The 5,589-nt window shown below is 49.8% G+C and overlaps 1 pseudogene; it reads left to right on the top strand.

Annotated features, from left to right (window-relative positions):
- The first annotated feature begins 204 nt into the window (after positions 1–204).
- On the top strand, positions 205–1,100 carry LOC147974741 (uncharacterized; annotated as a pseudogene).
- The last annotated feature ends 4,489 nt before the right edge of the window (positions 1,101–5,589 follow it).

The raw sequence follows: 5,589 nt of genomic DNA, 5'->3' as shown, positions 1-5,589 counted from the left end.
GATGGGTCGTCTTCTTCGGGAGCAGGCTCGGTCTCTGCCGATCGGATTGAGGAACCGATGGAAAAGCTGCGTCTGACTGCGGTTGAGTCGCAATCGATGATCCTGGACGATGAAGATGAGGTGGATCTGGTGGCCCCGGATTGTTCCCTAGTGGGGAAGGTGTTGTCCCCCAATTCACTTCATATCGAGACGATCTTGTCGGCGATGCGGCCGGTGTGGGGTAACCCTAAAGGTTTGTTGTTCCACCCCTCGGGGGACAATGTCTTTGTGGCTGAATTTGGTTCCCAAGCAGATCGTGCCAGGGTGATCGAGGGCTCGCCATGGATGGTGGGCAAGCATGTTGTGCTTCTAAAAGTTTTTGATCTGAATATTCAGCCTTCTCAAGTCCAGTTTGATCACCTGGCGATTTGGGCTCGTATTATGCATGTTCCGCTGACGCTTATAAAGGCCAAGGTGGGAATGGAATTTGCCAAACTTATTGGGAGGATTTCCAAGGTGGATTCAGATGCGGATGGTCGCTGCCGGGGGAGTTTCATGAGGGTGAGGGCTGAGATAGCAGTTCAGGAGCCATTGGTCCGTTATGTTACAGTGACCTCGCTCAAGTTGAAAAGGATGGAGACATTCTCTTTTATGTATGAGAGACTGCAATTTTATTGCTTCTCGTGTGGCCTTCTTGGTCACTACTCGGTAATGTGCCCTAACCCAGCAATAAGAGATGATAATGGGGACCTACCATATGCTGCGAAGAAGCTTTGTGTTACTGATGATCATCCGAAGAGGTCGGGGGGCTCTAGGTCCAACACGGCTTCATCATCAGCTGCGAGGGCTGGTTTAATTGGTGATGTGCGGCCAGCTGGCCCTGGCCGTGGTAGCTCTGGTGCTCAGGGTGGTCTAGATGCCACGGACGGTGAGGTCTCCTCTCCTATTAAACGCGGGGGGATACTCGCGGTCGTGGGAGGTCTAACCGTGGTAGAGGAAGAAGATGTGGTTGTGACACTGGCCGCGAGCTGTTTCCTTCACTACAGAACAAGAGATCCGGGGCAGCTGGCCAGAAGAGGAAGTCAGCCAAAGCTCCGGCCTCGTCTTCTCTTCAAGGATAGGTGGATGCAATGCTTTGGCTCTTGTTCTTTTGCCGGGAGGCCTGTGGCTGCTGTGGATGATGTGCAGAACTCTGGTGTGGACACCAATAAGAAGCAACGTGTATCAAACAACCGATCGACGGATCCGACGGAGGCTGCGGTGCAGCCCCGCCATACACAATGAGTATCTTATGTTAGAACTGTCAAGGTTTGGGGTCAGACTCGACAGTTGGCGAGCTTCACTAGCTTGTGATGTTTTACTGACCCTCCCTCCTCTTTCTATCGGAAATGAAGATGAGGGACACTCGTGTGAAGAACTTTATGTGGCCTCTAGGATTTTTAGGCTGTTTTGCTGTTAGTTGTGAGGGCCTCAGTGAGGGCCTTGCTTTGTTCTGGACTGCCTCGGTGAGGTAACAGTGAAGGCTGCCAACAAGCGCTGCATTGATACTCATGTGAAGATCACCGATGGGGTGGTCTGGCATGCCTCCTTTGTTTATGGGGAGCCCAAGAGAGAAGATAGACCTCACTTTTGGGAGCTACTTTGACGCCTTCAGCCTATGTGGGATGGACCGTGGCTGTGTTGTGGGGAATTCAGTGAGGTCTTGGCTCAGGATGAACATTGTGGTCCTCGGGATCGGTCATAGGCTTAGATCTGTGCTTTCAGGGAGTGCTTGATAGATTGTAGCTTGACTGACATGAGCTACTCCGGGCCAAAGTTTACGTGGTGCAACGAACAAGACCCGGATTGTCATGTTAAATGTCGTCTGGACCGGGTTGTGGAAAATGGTGCTTTTACTGGTTTGTTCGATGAGTGCGCGGTAGAGAATCTCATGGCCTCCTCTTCGGATCACTACCCCATGCTTGTTCTATTGGGAGGCAGGACCCAACAGGAACGGCGACCACCAGTTTAGCAAGGGTTCCATTTTGAGGAGATGTGGTTGTGTGTTGATTGTTGGGAAACGTGACATGCAATTTCAAAAAAAAAACTATGCTCACGGAAGATCTATCTAGGAGATGCATAGGAACGAGAGGGGGAGAGTGTGTCCACGTACCCTCGTAGACCGAAAGCGGAAGCGTTTGACAACACGGTTGATGTAGTCAAACTTCTTCTAGATCTGACCGATCAAGAACTGAACGTACGGCACCTCCGAGTTCTGCAGCTCGATGACGTCCCTCATCCTCTTGATCCAGCAAAGGTGTCGAGGAAGAAGATGGGTTCCGTCAGCACGACGGCATGGTGACGGTGATGGTGAAGTGATCCGCGCAGGGCTTCGCCTAAGCACTAGAAGATATGACCGGAGGCGTAAACTATGGAGGGGGGCGCCGTACACGGCTAACGATTGTTGTTGTGTGTTCTAGGCGCCCCCTCCCCACGTATATATAGGTTGGAGGGTGAAAGTGCAACTATCCCTAGGTGTTTTTGGTAATTCCTAACAACATATAGCTCATTGAGCTAATGCTATTCCAAGATTAATATTTCAGGAAAAGCTCAATGAATGGCATGGCATGGATGAGGAATGTGGACCCCTCAAAATATTAAGGACAAAAAGATTGGCTCAAGCTCAAAGCTCAAGACTCTACATTTTATATTTTAGTGATCCAAGATCACATTGAGTCTATAGGAAAAGCCAATACTATCAAGGAGGGATGAGGTATTGCTTAATGGCTTGCTTGCTTCATAGTGCTTAGTGATATGCTCCAAAACCCTCAACTACCTCCCCACATCCACATATGACCTAAACCAAAAGTCAAACTCGGCCCTACTGATTCTTTCTATCCGGCGCCACCGAGTTTCAAATGTCATAGCCACTGCCACAAACCCTAGGCAAATCGGTCTCACCGATAGGGATTTTGGTCACACCGAGATGGGGTTGTAATCTCTCTGTTTCCCTTCGTAACGTTTCGGTCCTACCGAGATGAGCGATCGGTCCCACCGAGATTGCAATGTAAACTCTCTGTTTCTCTTTCGTAACATTTCAGTCCCACCGAAATGAGCGATCGGTCCCACCGAGTTTACCTGACCAACTCTCTGGTTAGCTTATTACCAAAATCGGTCCCACCGAGTTTGTGTAATCGGTCACACCGAGATTACGTTATGCCCTAACCCTAACCATATCGGTCCTACCGAGTTGCATCTCAGTCCCACCGAAAATCCTAACGGTCACTAGGTTTGCTAAATCGGTCCGATCGAGTTTTTCACTTCGGTCTCACCGAGATTGGTAAATTGTGTGTAACGGATAGTTTTTGTGTGGAGGCTATATATACCCCTCCACCCACTCTTCATTTGTGGAGAGAGCCATCAGAACATACCTACACTTCCAATACACATTTTCTGAGAGAGAACCACCTACTCATGTGTTGAGGCCAAGATATTCCATTCCTACCATATGAATCTTGATCTCTAGCCTTCCCCAAGTTGCTTTCCACTAAAACCTTCTTTCCACCAAATCCATATCCTGTGAGAGAGAGTTGAGTGTTGGGGAGACTATCATTTGAAGCACAAGAGCAAGGAGTTCATCATCAACACACCATTTGTAACTTCTTGGAGAGTGGTGTCTCCTAGATTGGCTAGGTGTCACTTGGGAGCCTCCGACAAAGATTGTGGAGTTGAACCAAGGAGTTTGTAAGGGCAAGGAGATCACCTACTTCGTGAAGATCTACCGCTAGTGAGGCAAGTCCTTCGTGGGCGATGGCCATGATGGGATAGACAAGGTTGCTTCTTCGTGGACCCTTCGTGGGTGGTGGACTCACGCAACCGTTACCTTCCGTGGGTTGAAGTCTCCATCAACGTGGATGTACGATAGCACCACCTATCGGAACCACGACAAAAACATCCGTGTCTCCAATTGCGTTTGAATTCTCTAAACCCTTCCCTTTACATTCTTGCAAGTTGCATGCTTTACTTTCCGCTGCTCATAGACTCTTTGCATGCTTGCTTGAATTGTGTTAAGATTGCTTGACTTGTGCTAAGATAGCTAAAATCTGCTAAAGACTAAAATTGGGAAAAGGATAGATTTTTATTTGGTCAAGTAGTCTAATCACCCCCCTCTAGACATACGTTCGATCCTACAGAGGGGGAGGAGAGCAGCCATGGGGCTCCCCAAGTAGGAGGAATCCTACTTTGGGCCTATTCCAATTCGCCCCCCTTTCCTTATTTCTGGAGAGAAAGAGGGAAGGGGGGAGGAAGAAAGGAAAGGGGGGGTCTGGTGGAGTCCGAGGGAGGCGTTTTGCTCTCCATCATCTCCGGAAGAAGATCCCCCGAAGACGAGCTCTGTTGAGAAGGGCTAAGATCCGAACTGCAAGATAAACACTTCGGTTATTTTCCTTAGAGGTAAGGTAGTATATCTTCACTATTAAAGTACTTTTTAATTACTTACAGCTCGTTGGAGGGTTGATCCCCGCGCGGACTTTGTGCGGCAAGAGCACCCTCCAAGGCAGGACCCTCTGGTGGAGATTTCTTTTCCCATTTGGAAGCCTTGGTTTCCGGATCTTCAGAGGCAGTCCTCTTCCTTCCCAGAAGCGAGAGAGGGTCAGATTCTTCCCCTTAGTTATCCTCCTTCACGAAGGCGCTCATTCCCTCGGTTGGAATTGGTAGCGATGGGGGACCGCTTCTTCCCTCACTATTCTCCCCCTCTATCTTCATTTGAGGGCTCCAGGCAAGGTGCTAGCTCGAGCATCTTTTCCAGTACCGGATTTTCCAAACCCTCAGGAAGGGGGGCCGAACACCGAATCATCTTCGCCTTTGTTAGCCAGTCCTGGTCAAAGAGCAATTTCTTAGAATGACATCATGATAAATGAAAGATGGCGTGTTCGGCTAGAGGATTACTTACTTGTTTGGCGGTGCGGTTGCTGCTCAGGCCCACGTCCTCGGTAGTATCCGGACATTCTATTTGGGGTCCGAAGAATGATTTATACAACTCCTCGTGCGTCAGGCTGAGGAAATTCTGAATAGAGCGCGGTCCTTCTGGGTTGAACTCCCACATGCGGAGGGGTCGGCGTTTGCAAGGCTGGACTCGATGCACCAGCATGACTTGCACCACCATAACCAGACTGAAATCTCCTTCAAGGAGATCTTGAATGCGGCTTTGCAGTATAGGCACGTCCTTGGCTGGACCTCAGCTCAGCCCTCTGCTAATCCATGACATCAGTTGTGGTGGGGGGCCCGAGCGGAAAGCAGGGACAGCCACCCACTTGGCACTTCTGGGAGCTGTGATGTAAAACCACTCCCGTTGCCATAATCCGGACACCTCTGGAAAGGAACCCTTTGGCCATGGAGCTCCAGCGATCTTGCTTATTAATGCGCCTCCGCACGCTATGTGCTGCCCCTCAACCATCTTCGGCTTCACATCAAAGGTCTTGAGCCACAGGCCGAAGTGAGAGGTAATGCGGAGGAAGGCCTCACACACGACAATAAATGCCAAGATGTGGAGAAAGGAGTCCGGGGCTAGATCGTGGAAGTCTATCCCGTAATAGAACATAAAACCCCTTACGAAGGGATCCAGAGCGAGGC

The sequence above is a fragment of the Triticum urartu genome, chromosome 4A, assembly GCF_056163025.1.
Source record: "Triticum urartu cultivar PI428250 chromosome 4A, HENAU_Tu73, whole genome shotgun sequence".
NCBI classification, from domain to species: Eukaryota; Viridiplantae; Streptophyta; class Magnoliopsida; order Poales; family Poaceae; genus Triticum; species Triticum urartu.
This window is presented reverse-complemented; position numbering and strand designations above follow the sequence as displayed.